Below are 22,594 nucleotides of genomic sequence, written 5' to 3'. Positions count from 1 at the left end.
TGTTAAGCAGTGTGTGACTGTATCTGATAAGGAATTTGTATCTAGAATATATAAAGATTTATAAGAAAAAGAAAATCCTATTTTAAAAGTGGACAAAGGAACTGAATATACATTTTTCCAATGGAGATATACGAATGGTCAACAAGCACATGAAAAGATGCTCAGTGTCATTAGTTGTCACACAAATGCTAGTCAAACCCACAGTGACACATACTTCACATCCATTAAGGTGGCTAGCATCAGAAAGCCATACAATAATGTGTTGCAGAGGTTGTGGAAAAATCTGAATCCTTATTCACTGCTCATGGGAATGCAAAATGGTGCAGGCACTTTGGAAAACAGCATGGAAGTTCCTCAAACAGTTAAACATATGACCAACAATTACACTCCTTGTACCAATATGTACCTCAAGAACTGACAATATATGTTCACATAAAAATGTGTACATGAATGTTTGTAGCAGCATTTTATAACATCCTAAAGATGGCCACAATGCAAAGTTCCTAACTCTGATAAACAAATAGTGTATGTTCATACAACAGAATATTATTTGACCATAAAAAGAAATGAAGTACTGATAATACATAAATCAATCTGGAAAACATTATGCAAAATGAAAGTACCCAGTCACAAAGACAACATATTGTATGATTCCATTTATGTGAAATGTCCAGCACAAGCAAATATATAGAAAGAAAAGTAGATTAATGGTTCTTCAGGGGCAGGTGGACATGAGGGCTTCGAGATTCTAGCTAAGTGGTGTGAGGCTTCTTTCCAAGGTGATAAAAAATGTTCAATGTCTGTGCTGATGCTTGAATATGTCTGTGAATATACTCAAACCATTATATACTTTAAATGGATAAGTGGTATGGTTTGTGAATTATATCTCAATAAAACTTCAAAAAGTTTTATTGAGATATAAAAAGTTATTAAAAAAGAAAATCAAGTGTTGCAGGTTTGATTCCCAGTTAGGGTACATGCCTGGGTTGCAGGCCATGGCCCCCAGCAACCGCACATTGATGTTTCTCTCTCTCTTTCTCTTTCTCCCTCCCTTCCCTCTCTAAAAATAAATAAATAAAACCTTAAAAGAAAGGAAATCAAGATAAAACTAAGAAAAGCTGAAAAGGAGAGGATCCAAGATGGAGGCATAGGTGGTCACACTGTACCTCCTTGCACAACCAAAACTAAGGACAACAAGAATTTAGAAACAAAAACAACCAAAACAGAGAGAAATTAACTGAACGGAAGTCTGAATACCATACATCCAGTCCGGTAAGGAGGGGTGGAATCGGAGGCCTAAGGAGAGGAGAGGGATCGAGGGGCACCGTCAGGAAAAATCGGTGGCTGGCAGATGCACATGCAGGGCCCACACCACAGCTGATGGACCAGTGGCAGACCCTGGGCAAGGGAGGTGTCGAGCAGACCCAGTGAGGTGCGCAAGGCAGCTGGCTGTTGACAGCCACACATTCGCATGAAGAACTAAGCGAAAACAGGCAGCTTGACACAGACCTCGCATCCCAGGGACCCAGTGCCGGGAAACAAAGCCTGAAGGCACCAATTGAAAACACCTGTGGAAGCTGAGGCTGGGCGATTCCCTCAGCCACACAGGAGGCTCCTTGGAGAAACCCACAGAGTCCAAGAGAGTGCACAAGCCCACCTGCCTGGGAGCCAGCACGAGAGGGGACCAATTTGCTTGTGGGAAGTGGCAAGGGGGACTGGAGTCCTGAGGAGAACGGAGCGGGCGCCATTGTCCCCTCTCGGACCCCGCCTCCACATACAACATCACAACCCAGCAACTGAGGTGCCCTGCCCTGGGGAACACCTAACGCTCCACCCCTCATACAGAACAGGCGCGACCAGACCAAAGGAAAAAAAATAAAATAAAAAAGATGGCTCAAACAGAGTTAAAAGCCCCACGATCAGTACTTTTAAGTGACTGAGAGATAGCCAACCTATCAGATGCACAGTTCAAAGCACTGGTGATCAGGATGCTCACAGAATTGGTGGACTTTGGTCATAAATTAGATGAACGAATGCAGATTACAGTAAGTGAAATGAAGAAAAATGCACACAGAACCAAGAGTGATGGAAAGAAAACTGGGTTTCAAATCAATGGACAGGACCAGAAGGAGGAAAGGAACAACCAAACAGAAAAGAATGAAGAAACAAGAATTCAAAAAAATGAGGAGAGGCTTAGGGACCTCCAGGACATCTTTAAACGTTCCAATATACGAATTATAGGGGTACCAGAAGGGGAAGAGGAAACACAACAAGTGGAAAAGTTATTTGAACAAATAATAAAGGAGAACTTCCCCAATATGGCAAGGGAAATAGACTTCCAGGAAGTCCAAGAAGCTCAGAGAGTCCCAAAGAAGTTGGACCCAAGGAGGAAAACACCAAGGCACATCACAATTACATTACCCAAGATAAAAATGAAGGAGAGAATTCTAGAAGCAGCAAGAGATAAAGGGACAGTTACCTACAAAGGAGTTCCCATCAGAATGTCAGCTGATTTCTCAAAAGAGATCTTGCAGGCAAGAAGGGGCTGGAAAGAAGTATTCCAAGTCATGAAAGGCAAGGACCTACATCCAAGAATACTCTATCCAGCAAAGCTTTCATTTAGAATGGAAGGGGAAATAAAGTGCTTCTCAGATAAGGTCAAGTTAAAGGAGTTCATCATCACCAAGCCCCCATTTTATGAAATGTTAAAGGGACGTATCTAAGAAAAAGAAGATAAAAAGCATGGATAGTAAAATGACAGCAAACTCACAATTATTAACAACCACACCCCCCAAAAAAACAAAAAACAAAAACAAACTAAGCAAACTAGAACAGGAACAGAACCACAGAAATGGAGATCACATGGAGGGTTAGCAACAGGGGAGTGGGAGGAGGAGAGAGGGGGAAAAGGTACAGAGAATAAGTAGCATAGATGGTAGGTAGAAAATAGACAGCGGTAGGGTAAGAACAGTATGGGAAGTGTAGAAGTGAAAGAACTTATGACACATGGCCATGAACTAAAGGGGGGGAATGTGGGTGGGAGTGGGTGTGCAGGGTGGAGAGGAATGAAGGGGGATAATGTGACAACTGTAATTGCATAATCAATAAAATATATTAAAAAAAGAAAAAAAGAAAAGCTGAAAAGGAGAGTAGGGATAAAGACAAAATTAATCATATATTTAAACACTCACTGAAAATTAAAAAATACAAGAGCTGATTTTGTAAAGATAATAATGTTGATAATTCTTGCCAAGTCTCGTTTCTAATAAAAATGCTAGAAAAAATAGTAATAGAAAGCTCTTTGAATTGATAATGACTTTACCTAATTCAAACATAATATATAATATAAAACTATTCCAATGAAAATCAGGAATAAGCAATGGTTGGAAGAAGTTTAATGGATTAGAATAAGAAAACTATGATGACAGACTAGATATTGAAAATGAAAAGGTACACTCATCATTATTTTCAGATGCCATAATCACATATGTTCAAAACATAAGAATATTTCAGAATTCATAAGAGAATCTGGTAAAGTGGCTGGATGGGCATTTAAAGAACGATAACCAGCCTTCTAATGGGGCATCTCTGTGGAGGCTGGCTTATTGAGATAAATATGCACTGCATTTGTAGTTTGAAGGGAAGGTAAATAACAGCAAAAAAAATAATAAAGGTAAGGTAAAGTCTCTCAATGCAACAAATATATTTCTGATAAAATTATGTATATTTGAGTTTCACAGGGACTTGGGGAATCAGAAACCTGAGGCCACCCCACACCACCTAGCAGCTTCATCCCAAACCCTGTCAGCTTCCAGCAGGTCTCTCTGCTGTTAAGATTCTGTGGCTGGATTTCTATGAAATTCATATGAAAACAATAATTTTCGAACAAGAGAAGTTTTCTGGGGTCACACTATCTTCTCCCCTTTGTGTGTATAAAGGTATCTTCCTTTAGGAGTGGCTTTTAAGTTAGGCCAAGAAATTCAGGAAATTTGACCTTAAAAAGGGGAAAGATGGGAACTAGCCAATACTCACAATCCTCTCCAAATCTAAATGACTATGACCTGTTGTCTGGGTTCAACAGCATCTTTTTTTTTTTTGAGAGCAAAACTGGAAAAACAAAGAAAAGTCTACTAGATATAGGGGTGATGAATCATCTTTAAAAATAATCCATAGGAACCTATGCACCCCAATGTTCATAGCAGCACAATTTACAATAGCCAAGTGCTAGAAGAAACCTAAGTGCCCATCAGTAAATGAATGGATCAAAAAACTATGGTACATTTACACAATGGAATACTATGCAGCAGAAAGAAGGAGCTCCTACCCTTTGCGACAGCATGGATGGAACTGGAAAGCATTATGCTGAGTGAAATAAGCCAATAAGTGAAAGACAACTACCGTACGATCTCACCTTTCAGTGGAACCTAATCAACAAAACAAACAAGCAAGCAAAATGTAACCAGAGACACTGAAATTAAGAACAATATGACAGTAACCGGAGGGGAAGTGGGAGGTGATAATGGGAGGAAAAGAGGGAAGAGTTTTCAGGAATAACTGTAAAGGACTCATGGACAAAACAAAGGGGAGGTGGAATCGTGGGAAAGAGATGGGGATGGCCAGGGGTGAGGTAGTGGTTGGGGGGAAATGCAGACAAATACACATGAACAACAATAAAATAAAAAAATAAAAAGAATAATATCATCAGCACCATTTACTGAATAATTTACATGTTTTCTCCTTTATTGATTTATTCTGATTCTCATTTTTTATTTTTTAATATATTTTATTGATTATGCAATTACAGTTGTCACATTATCCCCCTTCATTCCTCTCCACCCTGCACACCCACTCCCACCCACATTCCCCCCCTTTAGTTCATGGCCATGTGTCATAAGTTCTTTCACTTCTACACTTCCCATACTATTCTTACCCTTCCCCTGTCTATTTTCTACCTACCATCTATGCTACTTATTCTCCGTACCTTTTCCCCCTCTCTCCTCCTCCCACTCCCCTGTTGATAACCCTCCATGTGATCTCCATTTCTGTGGTTCTGTTCCTGTTCTAGTTTGCTTAGTTTGTTTTTGTTTTTTGTTTTTTTGGGGGGTGTGGTTGTTAATAATTGTGAGTTTGCTGTCATTTTACTATCCATGCTTTTTATCTTCTTTTTCTTAGATACGTCCCTTTAACATTTCATAAAATGGGGGCTTGGTGATGATGAACTCCTTTAACTTGACCTTATCTGAGAAGCACTTTATTTCCCCTTCCATTCTAAATGAAAGCTTTGCTGGATAGAGTATTCTTGGATGTAGGTCCTTGCCTTTCATGACTTGGAATACTTCTTTCCAGCCCCTTCTTGCCTGCAAGATCTCTTTTGAGAAATCAGCTGACATTCTGATGGGAACTCCTTTGTAGGTAACTGTCCCTTTATCTCTTGCTGCTTCTAGAATTCTCTCCTTCATTTTTTATCTTGGGTAATGTAATTGTGATGTGCCTTGGTGTTTTCCTCCTTGGGTCCAACTTCTTTGGGACTCTCTGAGCTTCTTGGACTTCCTGGAAGTCTATTTCCCTTGCCATATTGGGGAAGTTCTCCTTTATTATTTGTTCAAATAACTTTTCCACTTGTTGTGTTTCCTCTTCCCCTTCTGGTACCCCCTATAATTCGTATATTGGAACGTTTAAAGATGTCCTGGAGGTCCCTAAGCCTCTCCTCATTTTTTTTGAATTCTTGTTTCTTCATTCTTTTCTGTTTGGTTGTTCCTTTCCTCCTTCTGGTCCTGTCCATTGATTTGAAACCCAGTTTTCTTTCCATCACTCTTGGTTCTGTGTGCATTTTTTCTTCATTTCACTTACTGTAATCTGCATTCGTTCATCTAATTTATGACCAAAGTCCACCAATTCTGTGAGCATCCTGATCACCAGTGCTTTGAACTGTGCATCTGATAGGTTGGCTATCTCTCAGTCACTTAAAAGTACTGATCGTGGGGCTTTTAATTCTGTTTGAGCCATTTTTTTTCCTTTGGTCTGGTCGCGCCTGTTCTGTATGAGGGGTGGAGCGTTAGGTGTTCACCAGAGTGGGGCACCCAAGTCACTGGGTTGTGACGTATGTGGGGGTGGGGTCCGATAGGGAACAGTGGGGCTTGCTCTGCTCTCTGTCAGACCCCAGTTCCTTCCGCTGCTTCCCCCAAGCAAACTGGGACCCTGTTGTGCCAATTCTGATGTGGATGGGCTTGTGCACCCCATGGGACTTTCCAGCAACCTCTCCTGTGAGTCTGGGAGTATCTCTCGGTGCTTCAACTCCCACAGGTGTTTTCAATCAGTGCCTCAAGTCTCTCTTTCCCAGCGCTGTGATCCTGGGTTGCACGCAGTGCCTTGCTTCACAGTCACCTCCTCACTGGGTCTACCAGCTGCCGCTTCTTGCACTCAGGATCCACCCGCTGTGGTCTTTTGTGCCCCGGATACCTTACACCCCAGTCCCAACACTCTCTGCAATCTGCGCTGCGACCCACGCCCGGCTGCCTAACTCCACCACTCATACCAGTCTGGATGGGCATGTCTATTTTAACTTCTTGGTTGACCAACTTCCATACAGTTCAATTTTCTGTCAGTTCTGGTTGTTATTCTTTTTCTAAATTGTTGTTGTCCCTATCTTCGTTGTGCAAGAAGGCACAGTGTGTATATCTATGCCTCTATCTTGGCCTTAAGTCCTTATCCTCATTTTTAAATTGAGGAATCTGAGCCTTAAAAAATGTAAATAATTGACCTAAGGTTAGAAAAGTTGATGAAGTTGGAGTTTCTATAAAATGATAACCACCTCCATCTTTCTGTACCTCACCCCAGGGTCCCACCCATATTAAGAACTCTATTGAAATGGGTTATATGACCAAACAAATATTTTCTCCCTCATCTAGGCTCCACTCTTTCCTGGGTGTGGAAATTAAGCCACTTTATCCCTTCCCTGACTCTAAATTTGCCTGCTCTCTCTATGTATAATGTTAAAGGTCAGAAAATAAAGAGTGAGAACCTCTTAATTCTCTGGGAAATTAATCAAGTGAATGAAAGTACTTATGGAGAAATATTTGCATAAGACATCAAAATGAAATGACCAACAGCACAAGTAGTACATAAAATGATTTGGGTAAGAAAATACATTTGCATTTATATTAACATCTTGCAGACATTTCTTTCCATGTGTACACTTTTGTCTTTCTTTTTCATTTGTTTTCCTTCTTATTTAATTATGAACATCTGAACAGCCTTGGATATAAACTAAATTTCACTGGGAGATCCCAGCTACTGGTTAGGATGCCCTGCACTGGGTAAAGGCAATTAAAAATGATGAGTCTTATCCCAGATATGCAGAGGGGTGCCCAACCCCCATTATTTGTGACTTCCAGGAATCCACCCCCCTTCCTGCAGGGCCCCAGAGCTGGCTGTGCAGCTGCTCAAAGGGTTGTACCAAATTCCACTGCTGGAAAGGAAACCACAAATATCAGGGCTGCACTCCTCAGTTAGATGCCTCTCAGTCACCTTTTGATCCTGGGATCCTTACACTCAGTTTGCCTTCTTGCCAGAGCCCCAGTGTCTGGCCTTAAGAATAATACTTACACTCCTCCCCGCAGCCCTTGAATGACAACATTTTTCTTACAGTACTTTAATGCTCTAATAAATTCCTCAGTTGTGGTTAGCACACCAGACTATTTAGACATAGTCCACAAACTGTTTGGACTGCAGGGGAGGTTCTGGCGTTCACATTTTCAGGCTGGTTCAGATCGCTCCCGAGGACTGAGATGTAAGACTAGGTCTTCAGGAAGATGCGTTAACGGGCTTCTGAAATGAAAACATCACACACAAAGCAGCCTGCATAATCAGGCACACACAGCATGGACAGTGTTAGTTCATTCAGTGGCTTTCACGTGAAATCACATCATCTGATTTTGTCACAGGGGGGAAGAGAGTGACTCAGGAGAGATTTGTTGTGGCAGTCAAGGTGAATTACTAAGAACTGCTTGGAATCCAGGGTGCTCTGTGGATCCCAGACTCTGGGGTGATACCACTGATTGTAGGTTTGTTTTATTTGCCTTGTTTGTTGGGTTAAAAAGATTTCAGAAGATTCTCCAAAGACTATCAAGGTCCATGCTATGGCTGTTGAGTAGTTGAAATGTGCCTAGTTAGGAATGAGGAATTTAATATTTTACTTTATTTAAGCTTAATCAATTTAAATGTAAAAAACTATTTGATTTAGTTATTGGAACACTGTTAAGTATATTTGATACAAATTGAGTATGTAAATCTTTTCAACCACAAATTTTATGAAATACAAATAAAGTATTTCTGGAAATTTAGTACTCAAGTTGAGATACGTGATAAACATTCAATATACATAAGATTTTGAAGACACAATATTAAAAGGAAAGTATTTTATCAAAAATTTCTTTAAATTAACTCCATGTTGAAATAACACTTTGGACAAACTGAGTTAAATGCTATATAAGATTAACATTTATTTATTTACTTTTTAAAGGTGGCTACTAGAAAATTGTAAGCCATGTCTGAGGCTCACGTTATATCTTTGTTGGGCTTCATTGGTTTAAACCATGATGCTACTCCTGCTGGTTGAAAAGGACAGGCAGCTCTTACAGCATCATTTCTTCAATCGGATACCTACAGGCATCTTTAGATCCTATGAGCCGGGTCAACTAACATTCTTGACAACTTCAAGCCTGTTGTCTAGAGTGACATGAAGGAGTCCAAGTTAAACCAAACTAAACCTATATTAACCCAGTCATCTGACAACTTCAACCTTGAGTCAGGTGCCATAGTGGACTACAGTTTGCAGTGTTGTAAAGACAAACATTTGACACACAACAAATAGTGAGAAGTAGAAAACAGTGCAATGAGACACAACATAAGATATGGTGGGATTATTAGATAAAATACAGGGAGCCCAGTTAAATTTGAATTTCAGATATACAACAAATTTTTTTATATAAATATGTGCCAAGCAATTCATGGACATTCTGTGTTTTAATTTGCTACCTCTGGCAATCCTGAGAAGCAAGGCCCACAGAACATCAGACAGGAGAGGATTCTCTCTTCTTAGAAGAACCCAAACTGACTCTATAAGGGTCTGAGGATGTCCATAGAACTTTCTACTTTCTCTGGGAGACAAATAGTACATGTCTTGCTTTTGTTGCCTTTACTTCTGGATAAGATCTGAGTTCTGCTCAGTTCCTATGCTGTTTATAGATGAATGGGAACAGAGAGAGCAGTACAACTGATACCTTTGCATTTATGACTTTTATCTTCATCCACAGCCTTTCACAGGTAAAAGCCATGTCTTCCTGTAGGAATGAGTTATAGCAGCCAGGCCATAGGACTTAGCAGATGGGATAAAACCCACAGGCAGACCTACACTGTCATAGAAACCATTCTGAAACAAGAAGGGAAAGAAACTCACAACTGCTGAAACTTCCGTACTCTTCCCTTCCCCTCACAATGGCCAGCAGAGCGGAGAAGGGCCAAAGGACACTTTCTGCAATGAAAATACCACAATGGACAAGATACTAAGACCTAAGAACTCACTTGGATTCTTCACACTCCAACACATATTCCCATTTTAAGTTTGAAACAAAGTGGAGCAGACATCTATGCCAGTCAGTGAGGAGATGGAGAAGCAGCCTGTTCCATATTGGTGGGCATGTGCCGAATGCAGGACCCCTCACGCCACCACAGGGAAGGGTAGACCCCAAGTATCCCACCTACTGACACCTACCTAATAAAGGAGAACTTGATCCTTGAGTTCCCAGTTCTAGGATTCCAGAAGGATGAATTGCTGAGAAATGTCAGCTGCCATACTTTGCCAGAGATCAGTAAATCTTCCTTGCCCTCACAGATGGGCCACTTTAAATACCTTCTTCATTACCTACTCTGGTTTCTTAACTCTCTGCTGAATTTTAGTGGGTTATGGCACTTAAAGTCCCTGCAAAATGTTACATTTCACTGATATTTGAGTTGACTGGCTTGTCTCATTTATGTGATTCTTCCCCTCAGACTTGTCATAATCAGAATATTCCCAGGAATTTCAAAGAAGTGCTACAAAACCCTAAAGTAAAATTCGTTTAATTTAGAAATTTAATTAGGATATATGAAATGGTGGAGGGTAGGACCCTGTTAAAACAAAATCAAACAATTTCAGAAGAAGCCATCCTTCGTGCTTGACTTCCTGAGTTGTTTTATGCTACTTCGTTGGCCCACTCTTCCATCAGGTGTCAGGCTCCAGGCTTTTGAATATTTGTTCAGGAAATGCCTACAATGACTAGGCAACAATTCAAAGGCATCAGGAAACATTGTTAAGATTTCAAAGTGACACTTTTCTTTATCTATTTGCCCCAAAGAAAAGTATAACTATGGTCTATAGATATTTGAATATAAAATGTGTATAAATATGTGAATAAGTTTATATAAATATCACTATAAACAAATAATAATGTCTTGGTGAGTTTTTGATACAGACCCTGGCTTGTGGGGTCCATGTCATTATGGATGAAATATGAGACAAACTCACATGGACTACCGAGTCCTGTGGAGGAAAAGGGACGGCATAGCTTTTCTCTCAAGGGGAGCAAAAACCTTGGCCCTAGCTCCAATGAGCTTTTATTGTCTTACTGGGGACATTACAAGAAGATTCTCATTAACTATGCACAGGCTCACTTTACATGGTTACCTTATACAGGAAACAAAGGAGAGGATGCTGGTAATCACATCACAGAAGAGGGATATTTGCAAATGAAAAGGCAAAAGTAGTAGAACTGGTTACACTCATCCTTGAAAGGTTTAGCATGGTTTTTAGGAAGTTGCTTTGCATTAAATGTCTTCAATTCAGGGTGAGGGAGTTTTAGCAAAAAGCAAGACTCATAGCGGCCTAGGTACATTGCAGGCCTGATTCCCCATGGGAAAACCTATCCCTGGGTGTGGGTCCTATGCATCTCCCAGTGGGAGCTGGGCCCACGTCACGCAGAGTGGCCTCCCACAAGTTTTAAAATATAGAAAGAATCAAGATAAAATGGCATTAACAATGAAAGAATCAACAATGAAATATAAGTCAGAGGGTAAAAGGAGTAAAAGAGTTCTATGGTTTTTGCCTTTTCCGGGAAGAGGGTTAAAATATAAATTAGAATTAGATGCTGATACATGTATGTAACTTATTCTTTAGGAAAACCACTAACTCTTTGAAATAAGAAAAAGGGTTAAATGGAATAATAAGAACCAATCTGAGGCCTGCCCTTCTGCGCAGCGCTCTGGCTGAGTCAGGCTTGCCAGCATTGTTGTTACAGAACAACAAAGCGGGGGGAGGGGGGGGGCAAGGGCAATATACAATTACCGAAAGGAACCCCCCAGGTTCGTTATGTCCACCGCCAGAGAAAAGACATTTCTCAATGCCAGAGATTTGTGAAAAAGAAAGGAAATGTTTATTTAATACTATACTAACCTAAAGTAGTGACCTAATGTCTTCATCAATATTCCAAAGTCCCTTAAAACACCCACAAACACACACAGTCCTTCCTTTACCCCCTTTTGCCCAGTCTGGGGTACCATATCTCAGAAAAAGAAATAGAAGTCTATGGCTCAGGCAGTGCCTGGTTCTTCCCAGTAATCCATCTCAACTGGTAGGCCTCCCTCAGTTTCCATCACCATCAGCTATGTCACTGGGATCTCTGCTAAAGCTGGGTGGTGGTTCCCCCTTCTAAAGCTGCAGGGGTCCCCACTCTTCCAAAACACATGGTTCTCTCTGCACAATGGATGCGGGAGTCTCCACTCTGGCAAAGCCTTGTGGTTCTCTCTCCCAGGGCAGAGAGAGTCCCCATGTAGCAGGGTGCAGCCAAGAGGGGGGCCCCAAATAGGGATTTGAATGGGGTCCAGAGCTCAAGGTGTTCAGGAAATATTAGGATGTCCTCCCCCCACCCAGGTGTGAGTTGGGGGAAGGGACAAATGGAGCAGGGCCATTGAGAGCTGTTTTGCATAGCAACAGCTTTGCAGCTAACCTTTGCTGTGGTCATTTAACATATCTATAACCTTTAACTGGTTACATGGATATGTTAAATAGCTGTGGCCAAGCTCTGAGCCAGGGGAATGGAAGTAACTTCTCCACCAAGATGTAACTGGGGCCAGGTCCCTCGAGTTACAGCACCTGTGTGGGAGCTTGGAGAAGATTGGCTCCATGATATAGGGCCACACCTGCCCAGACTCACGATGGCAGCCAAGTAAAGCTGGAAAGATATCAGTGCTGGCAGGTGTAACTTATTGTAGAAGGAGTCGGAAATGGGGCTGCAGAGGAGGACGGGTGTGGGGATTTAAACCCAGATGTGGCAGCCATTGTGCAGAGAGGATCAGTCGGCTATGGCAATAGAAGAGAGAGCCACTTGGTCTTTAGCAGAGTGGTGACTCCTGCAGTCCTGGAGAGAAATCACCATGCAGGTTTGGCAGAGAATCACCACTCAGCTTTGGCAGAGTGGCAATGCCCCTCCTTGCAGCCATTGAGGAGGGAGAATGGCACGGCTTTGGCAGTGTGGAGACTCCCACAGCCATTGTGCAGAAAGGACCACGCATCTGGGGCAGTGGAGAGAGAACTACACAGTTTTGGCTGAGTGGGGACTCCTGTGGCCCTTGGAGAGAGAACCACAAGGCTTTGCCAGAGTGGGGACCCCCGAAGCTTTAGAAGGGGGAACCACCATCCAGTTTTAGCAGAGATCCTGGCAACACAGCTGATGGAGACAGGAACCAAGTGAGGCCTACCAGCCAAGATAGATTACTAGGAAGAACCAGGGCTTCCTGAGTCATGGACTTCTATCTCTTTTCCAGAGATATGGTACCCCAGACTGGGCAAAAGGGGGAAAGGAAGGACTGTGTGTGTTTGTGGGTGTTTTAAGGGACTTTGGAATATTGATGAAGACATTAGGTCACTACTTTAGGTTAGTATAGTATTAAATAAACATTTCCTTTCTTTTTCACGAATCTCTGGCATTGAGAGACATCTTTCCTCTGGCGGCGGACATGACGAACCTGGGGGGGTTCCTTTCTGGTAATAGTACATTGCCCTTTGGCCCCTCTTGGTGCCCTTGTTGTTCTGTAACACCCACTCTGGCAAGGCCTTGTGGTTCTCTCTCCCAGGGCCATAGGAGTCCCCACTTGGCTAAAGACCGAGTGGTTCTCCCCAATGGCTGCTGTGTCTGGGTTTAAATCCCCATGCCAATCTTCCTCTGCAGTCCCATTTCCAACTCCTCCTACAGTTGGCTACACATGCCAGCACTTTCATATCCTTCCAGCTTCACTGGGCTGCCATCATGGGTCTGGCCAGGGGTGGCCCCATGTCATGGAGCCAATCTTCTCCAAGCTCCCACGCAGGTGCTGTAACTCGGGGGACCTGCCCCGCAGTTACATCTTGGTAGGGAAGTTACTTCCATTCCCCTGGCTCAGAGCATGGCCACAGCTTTTTAACATACCTATGCAACCAGTTAAAAGTTATAGATATGTTAAATGGCCATACCAGAGGTTAGCTGCAAAGCTGTTGCTATACAAAAGAGCTCTCAATGGGCCTGCTCCATGTGTCCTTTCCCCAGCTCACACCTATGGGGGAAGAGGGTGAGGACCTAATATCAGGAAATATCCTAATATTTCCTGAACACCTTGAGTTCTGGACCCCATTCCAAATTCCTATTTGGGGCCCCCCTCTTGGCTGTACCCTGGTATAGTGTGTGCGTGTCCCACGAGGACTGGCACTGTGCTCAGCCCATGTACAAGTTCTCAGCCAAAAATATTCATGGGCACATGGATAACATGGACAAGCACTGGGGCTTTGTGTGCATTGTCACTAATGTGGCCTCTCAATGAGGCAAAACAGACATAAACTACATTCAGCTTGTTGACCTGCATACCTGATATGCTGAGTGTGGTTTACAGATTCTGACTTTCCCTTGCAACCAGTTCAGGAGGCAAGAGCCAGGGACTAATAATGCAGAGGTCAAAGAGTTCACTGCCAGCTATAATGTCAAATTTGATGTGTACAGCAAGATCTGTGTGAAGGGGGATAATGCCCACCTGCTGTAGAAGTGGATAAAAGTCCAGCCCAATGGAAGGGGCATCCTAGGAAATGCCATCACATGGAACTTCACCAAGTTCTTCATTGACAAGAAAGGTTGTGTGGTAAAGCTGTACAGTTCCATGGAAGAGCCACTGATCATAAAGAAGGACCTGCCCTGCTACCTGTGCTCTACAAGTGTGTACCCTCCAACCAAGCCCACCACCCATGCCCATCGGAGCTTTCCACCTGGCACCCATAACATTCTGTCTAAACATCAGCTTGCTGGTGGGGCAGACCTGAGAACCTGGTACACCCTTGAATGAGGAAGGCTCTTGAGGCATCCCCACCCCCAGCTCTCTTGTGGGAATAAAACATACAAATTGGAAGAGAAAAAAAAAGAACTAATCTGAAAGAAGGCAAAAAGAAAGAGAAAATGAAAGAGAAAAAATAGGACAGGACAAATAGCATGCAGTGAGATGTTAGTTTTATCATTTTTAAACAATTTTTATTGAGATATATTTGACAGATAACATTGTGTAAGTTTAAGGTAATTATGTGGGTGTGATACATTTATATTGCAATGATTGCCATTCTAGCATTAGCTAGCACCTCTATCATGTCACATAACTATCATTTTTTGTGTGTGTGACAGGACTAATTAAGGTCTAATCTCTTTGCAAGTTTGATTTTTATAATGAAATATTGTCTATAATCACTATACTGTGCATTAGATTTCCAGGATTTATTTATCTGGATTTATTTATTTATTTATTGTTGCAAAATTGTACCCTTAAATAACATCTTTCCTATTCTTCAGCCCCCAACCCCTGGTAACCACCATTTTACTCTGTTTTTTATAAATTCAGCTTTTAAGATTCCACATATAAGTTATATATAAAATGTTTGCCTTTTTCTGTCTGACTGATCTCAGCATAGTATCCTCAAAGTGTATGCCTGCTGTCTCAAATGCAGGACTTCCTTTTTTCTCATGGTTAATAATATTCCATTGCATGTATATACCACATTTCTTTATATATTCTTTGGTTCATAGGCACATAGGTTGTTTCCACATCATGGCTGTTGTGAATAATACTGTAATAAACATAAGAGTGCATATATCTCTTCGATACCCTGTTTTCATTTCTTTAGGGTATATTCTCAAAAGTGGTATTGCTGGAGTATGTGTGTAGAGGATACTGGCCTGCAGTATCCATCTTGGCTGCGGATGTTTGTCAAAACATGCTAAAAACATACACAGAGACAACCAGGTCCTGTGGGGGAATAGGAACAGAAGGGCCACTCCTCACGTGGGGAGCGCCTGGGCCACCCTCTCTCCCGGAGGGTGCCATGGCCAACCCCATTACTGGAAAGCACTTTGTGTCCATACCCAAGCAGATTTTTACTGAGAAAACAGACTTAGTTTGTGGATTCACAGTCTGGCAGAAAAGATCAAAAGATGTAAGCAACTTACAAAGGTGGGGACAGAACTCCTGCTGAGATTCTAGGGAAGGTTTGTGGTCTTTAACATATGAAAGAGCTACAGGTTCCAAAAGTTTCCTGCCTGTGCTTTTAAATTCCAAGTTAATAACATCCTCCAGCAAACAAATCTCAGAGGATCTTGCATATTCTATGTCCCAGGCCTGATTACCCCAGGGGCCCGCCTCCTGGTCTGGGCTGCCCCTGCAGGCCTGAGTTAACAGAGAAGACAAAGGCAGCCAGGAGACTTGAATTTCTCACATCTAAGAACAGAGACTCAGGCTTTGACAAAGCAGAGGGGGCAGGGGTTAATGTCAATCACCCCTTCATTTCCACAGCCCCTTCTCTCAGGGCACTCCCACGTGATCGCATCTTAGGTTCATTCTCCTTCTTAGAGAATTGTTACCCGTCATTGACCGCCGATCATGCCAGGGAAATAAGTTTTGTCTCCTTAGTGGCTCCTGGTCCGGAGGCCTTTCACTCAGCCTAAGTCACGGGGGTTTACAGCTTCCTGAGACCAGGCAGGGCAGTCTCCAACATATATGGTTGTAGTAGTTTTAATTTCTTGAGGACTTGCCACACTACTTTCCCTAATAGATGTACCAATTTACATTCCCACCAACAGTTACAAAGTTTCCTTTTCTCCACATCTTCACCAACACTTATCTCTTATCTTCTTGAGGACAGCCATTCTAACAGGTGTGAGGTTATGGTTTTGATCTGCATTTTCCTGATAATTAGATATTAAACAATAAACTGGTAGTTTTAAATTCAAAAGTATCAGAAGTATCAGTTATCACATTAAATGTAAATAGATGAACTGCCCAGTTGAAAGTCAAAACTTGTCATACTGGAAAAAAGCTAGATGATACTTAAATCACATTCAACAAGGACACAGGAAGGTTTAAAGTAGAAAGAATGGAAAGAAGACATATCATAAAAACTGCTAACCGAAAGAAAGCTGTTATAGCTATATTAATGCCACAACTTTCTTTTAGACAAAAAAGATTAGTAAAGATAAAAAGAGACAATTTATAATAATAAACATTTTAATTCACTAGAAAGATATATTTCTAAATGTCTGTGCATATGATAAGATAACCAAAAATAAAGTAACCATTGGCAAGAATATGAGGAGAAATAGGCAAATTCACAATCATGGGGCAAATAAACACACCTATGTCATTAACCTAGACCAAGCAGGTCAAGAGTTAATAAGGATGAAGATTATTTAAATGATGCTACCAGTAAACCTGACCTAAAGGACATACACAGGATACTGTCCCTAGCAACTACAGGGTACACATTCTTATAAATTATACATGGAGCACTTATAAACATTTACCATGTGCTGACCAATAATGCATGTTTTATTTAAATGTTACTTCTCAGCTGTCTTCTCTATTCTTTACATAGTAGTTCTTATTGGATATATGTTAGAACCTCTCAGTCTATCTTCCATTCCTTATAACCCTTCATTTTGTTTTAAAATAACTTTGATGTTGTATTCTAGGTGATTTTGTTGATATCATCTTCTAATTCAGTAATTCTTCAGTTGAGTCAAGTCTAGGATTCACTTATCTATTGATTTTTTTAATTTCAAAGTTTTTTTTTAATTTCTAGAACATCTAGAAGAGACTTGGGAGAAAGAAGTATCTGTGTTCAAAATCCAGTAAATATTTATGTGGATCAGAAACTGAACAGCATCAAGCAAATGCACCCTCTCAGGCTTCGCCAAACATGTGGGAGTCGAATGGAGACAAATGGTATGTATGTAAGAGGCAGAGTACCTCAAACAGCCTCTCAGAGTTTCCATCATCCCAGAAAGAATAAGAGAGCACAGAAGTTCAGTAAATAAGAAGCGGTGGGTCTAATCACTAGGAAGAGGGCAGTCTATGACAGGAAAGGGAGGAGATGGGATGGATTGTATAGCTGAAGGATGGGTGAGATCCTAGGAACCTTGTTAGATATGCATGTGGAGAGATGACCACTCATAAAGACCAGACAGCAAAGAGCATCCCAGTGGCTGCCATCTGCCTGCCATTAGGACAGACAAAGGATGTGGACTGGATTCTCCCCAACCTTATCCCCACACTGTGCTCTATCTAGATAGAGTCCTCAACTTCAGTGACACCTTGGGGAGAAAGAGGGTATGAAAGCCAGAAATAATTTATACTAAAATGGGTTTTCTGATAATCAACCAAGTTCTGGTTTCTGCTAGCTGGAAAGATGAGGTATTGAGATAGAAACTAAGTTAAATTATATATAAAAAAAATAAAGTTGTCTACCTAGCCCATCTTTAGTTGAGTTTTGTTGATGTACAATTTTGTCCTAGACTTAGAGCATTTTAGGATGGAAAAGACTCTCATGTCACCAAGTCCCATAAATATCATAAATACTATCATAAATACAAAGAATCCGAGGCATCTGGACCTCAGTGAAATGAAGCATGGAGGAACTAGTTCAAGGTCACTCAGTTATGTTGTAACTCAGAATAGGACTCAGAACAGGAACTCCTGTGAAGCAACTCTTCCACCCTAGACTCTTTTAGTCTGCTTTCATTTGAGGTCTCCCTTACTCTTCCATCTTTTAGATTCTGTCATCTAGAACATGTTAATTTTCTTAATTCCATTGCCTCACAACTGTGTAATTAATAATTTCTGTTTCTATCATACATAATATATTACACATGGTTCTCAAACTTCAGTGTGTGTAACAGTTTCAGGAAGGGTACAAAAAACACAGATTCCTAGGCCTCGCCTAACTGGTTAAATTCAGTAGACCAGGGGTAGAACTTGAGAATCTGCATTTATAACAAGTTCCAATGTGATGCCATTGCTGCTGGCCCCAGGATAACATTTACAAAGCCACTGGCCTGGACTGGGGTTTTTTGAAAACCCACCCTTTCCTCCACACATCTTTGTTGCCTTTCCCATGATTTCCACTGAAGAAATACTGTTAACTTTTCTTCAAATGTTCTTTACTTGCATTATACCTTTCTAATTACTTTCTTAACTATTATTGTCTAAAAAATTCATTAAGTAAAGTTGGCATACAACATTATATTAGTTTCAGGTGTACAATGCAGTAATTGACATTTTTATACCTTACAATGTGATCACCACACTAAGCCTAGTAATCATCTGTCATCATGCAAACTTTTCACAATATTATTGACTATATTCCCCCTTTTACCCCTTCCCTTCTATCAATTATTCCTTTTGTCTCTGTTTCTATGAGTCTGGTTTGGTTTGGTTTGCTTTACTTTGTTTTAGATTCCCTATAGTTTTAGATAACCCTAACCCTAACCCTAACCCCGCCCCATGTTTATTTTTATTTCTCTGCTCTGAAACTCAAGATTTTATTTGTGGCTTAACATATAATACTTTTTAAAAAGTTTCATATTCCCTGTAAAAAGGCATTCTTGCTGTTTGTAGGCTATGTAATTCAAAATCTACCTTTTAGATACAATTTATTTCATTAATAATACTTTCAAAATTGTTGCTAAATCTTCAATTATTTTGAGATATGTATGCTTCTCAAATTTCTCCTTGTAGGAGTGTTAGTTTTACACCTATCTTATCCACTGATTTTGGCACATCAATGCTTATTGGCATTCCACTGTCCTTTAGTGTTTATAAAATGGTGGTCTTTACTTAGAGTCTCATTTGAGGCTTTTAATTTTAAATTCTGTGTAGTCTGCTATTAATATTATAACTCATTTTTTTCTTTTTGCTAACATTTTCTTGGTATAAATTTCTATGTGGGCCCTGGTCAGTGTGGTGGGGTTAGTTGGAGTGTCAACCAGTACACCAAGTTTGTGAGTTCAATTCCCAGTCAGGGCACATACCTAGGTTGTGGGTTTGATCCCCAGTTGGGGCACATACGGGAGGCAACCAATGGATGTCTCCCTTCAATTGATGTTTCTCTCTGACATTAATTTCTCTCTCTCTCTCTCCCCCCCCCCCCCACCTTCTCTCTCTAAAAGCTTTAGTAAAATTTCCTAGGGTGAGGAATAAAAAAAAATTCTATATGGATTAGTTTTAGGTATGCCATTAGTCAACAGAGACAAATTGGATTTTGTTTTATCACATAGCAATTTGAGAATCTATATTTATCTTTTAAACCTGAATGTATATTTTACTTTTATATTTTAAGTATATTTTCTTGATTATGCTGTTACAGTTGTCCCGATTTTTTTCCCTTTGCTCCCCTTTGCTGGGCATCCCCCTTCCCTCCAGCTATCCTCTCTGACCTTAGTTCATGTCCATGGGTTGTATGTGTAAGTTCTGTGGCTTCTCCCTTCTGTATACTATTGTTTTTGTTGTTGTTACCATGTTTATTTTGTCACATGTGCAGAATTTACTCCTACACTATTCTTAATATCCCCCTGTCTATTTTCTTCCTACTAATTATGCTTCTTGATCCCTGCACCATTTTCCCCTTGTCCCCCCTCCCTGTCCCAGCTGACAACCCTCCAAATGATCCCCATACCTATGATTCTGTTCCTGTTCTGGTTGTTTGCTTAGTTTGCTTTTGTTTTTTAGATTCAGTTGTTGATAGTTGTTTTAATGTTCATAGATTTGATCTTATTCTTTTTCTTAAATAAGTCCCTTTAACATTTCATGTAATAATGGCTTGGTGATGATGAACTCCTTTAGTTTTACCTTATCTGTGAAGCACTTTCTCTGCCCTTTGATTCTAAATGATAGCTTTGCTGTATATAGTAATCTAGGCTGTAGGTCCTTGCCTTTCATCACTTTGAATACTTCTTGCCAGTCCCTTATTGCCTGCAAAGTTTCTTTTGAGACATCAGCTAACAGTCTTATGGGTTGTAGGAAACTATTTGCTTTTCTCTTGCTGCTTGTAAGATTCTCTCTTTATCTTTAATGCTTGGCATTTCAATTATGATGTGTCTTGGTGTGGTTCTCTTTGGTCCCAACTCATTTGAAACTCTCTGTGAGCTTCCTGGATTTGCATGTCTATTTCCTTTGCCAAATTAGAGAAGTTTTCTTTCATTATTTTTTCAAATAGATTTCCAATTTCTTGCTTTCTCTTCTTTTTATGGCACCCCTATGATGCAAATGTTGGATTTCTTGAAGTTGCCCCAAAGGCTGCTTATACTGCCCTCATTTTTTGGATTCGTTTTTCTTCTTGTTCTGATTGTGTGTGTGTGTGTGTGTTTGCTTCCTTATGTTCCAAATCATTGATTTGATTCTTGGCTTCATCCATTCTACTGTTGTTTCCATGTAAATTGTTCTTTGTTTCAATTAGTGAATCCTTCATTTCTGACTAGAACATTGTTATGCTGCTGAGGTCCTCACGAAGTTCCTTGAGCATCCTTATAACCAGTGTTTTGAATTCTGCATCTGATAGATTTCTTATCACCATTCTGTTTAGCTCTTTTTCTGGAATTTTTATCTGTTTTTGCATTTGGGCCATGTTTCCTTGTCTCTTGTTTTTGGCAGCCTCCCTGTTTATTTCTATGTATTAGGCAGAGCTGCTTTGACACCATTTCTGTGTAGTGTGGCCTAATATATTAGGTGTCCTATAGGGCCCAGTGGCACAGCCTCTCCCATCACCCAAGCTGGGTTATCAAGATGTGCCCTTCATGTGGGCTGAGTACACCCTCCTTTTGTAGTTAAGCCTTGGATGTTGTGGGCAGATCAATGGAAGAAATTTACTTAGGGCAGTCAGCTGCAAGGACTGGCTGTGACCACTGACTACTAACTTCCACCCTCTGTGGAGGATGAGCTGTGCAGGGGCAGGGTGGTGGTGCTCTGACATGGTCTATAGTTGTCTACTGGGTGCACTGGCCCTGAGGTTTCTTCAGGTGGTACAGGCCAAGGTCAGACCCCACCTGTGTTTTGCCCAGGGCCACCCTTCCTGACCTCCAAAGCTATCTGAGAAGACTGCTACTTGTGCTAGGCTTGGAGATTCCCAGGTGAAGCGAAGCTGTGAAACTAATCTGGATGCTGGTAGTGACTGCCTGGCCTAGAGCTCACTGAGGCCAGCTGCTGCTTGTTTGATAAGATTTAGGAAGTTGTGAAGCATGAGCCCAGACCAGTTTATTCATAAGAAAAAGCAACTTTCTTGGGCCCATAAGTTGGGTGGGGTGGAGTCTTTGGGGATCTCCAAGGCACTCAAAACAGTATTAGCCAGGTTGATGGAGCCTCAAATACGGCAGCATTCTGCCTGCTCCATGGCCTGTAGGGGAAGGGCTCAGAAAAGGGACAATGGCCTCTCCTAGTATGCCACTGGTGCCCTTCAAGCTGCCACCTCAGTGCTGGAGCTCAGAGGAAGTAAGTCTGAGTAAGTAAGTCTGTGTGTGGGTTCTTTAAGAGGGACTGCTTGGAGCTCCAGGAGTTTCTTCCACCAACTCAATCCCCATTGGTTTTTGCAGCCGGAAGTTGTGGGGATTCATTTTCCTGGCACTGGAACTCTAGGCTGGAAGGCCTGTTGTGGGACTGGGGCTCGTTGCTCCCAATATATCCCTCCCAAATTTTTATTCACCACACATAGGTATAGGACCAGTCCTGTTCCGCATCTGCACCCCTCCTACCAGTCTGGGTGAATGTGGTTTCTTTAATTCAGTAGTTGTCAGACTTCAGTTCAACTTGATTTTTGATGTTTCTTACTGATGGTTGTTCTATACTTTAGCTGTTATTTTTGATGTGGTTGTGTGAAGAGGGGAGCCATGTCTGTCTATGTTGCCATCTTCGAGAATCTTTTTTAAAATCACTTTATCTCATTTACACTTACTCTTGTAAGTACTATATTTAGTCTGTATCTTTTGTCCTTGTCTCTGTTTGCTTCTTGTTTCCCTTCACTCTCTTTTATTTCCTAACCAGATAAGTTTTTTTTAACTTTACTTTTCTCTGATAGCCTTTAAGTTTTCACATATATTCTTTAATCTATGGTTTAAAAATTATTAGAATTAATAATTTCTGTTACCTAGTTTAAGCAAAACGTTTAACACACTTCTACATTTTCTTTTCCCCATTTACATTATACACCTTGTTAATGTAATATGGTTTTATA

At 41.0% G+C, this 22,594-nt stretch overlaps 1 pseudogene; it reads left to right on the top strand.

The window, feature by feature from the left end:
* The first annotated feature begins 12,396 nt into the window (after positions 1–12,396).
* LOC123809514 lies at positions 12,397–14,400 on the top strand (annotated as a pseudogene).
* The last annotated feature ends 8,194 nt before the right edge of the window (positions 14,401–22,594 follow it).

Source organism: Phyllostomus hastatus, unplaced genomic scaffold (genome assembly GCF_019186645.2).
Source record: "Phyllostomus hastatus isolate PE091 unplaced genomic scaffold, TTU_PhHast_1.1 phas_scaffold_55, whole genome shotgun sequence".
NCBI lineage: Eukaryota > Metazoa > Chordata > Mammalia > Chiroptera > Phyllostomidae > Phyllostomus > Phyllostomus hastatus.
This window is presented reverse-complemented; position numbering and strand designations above follow the sequence as displayed.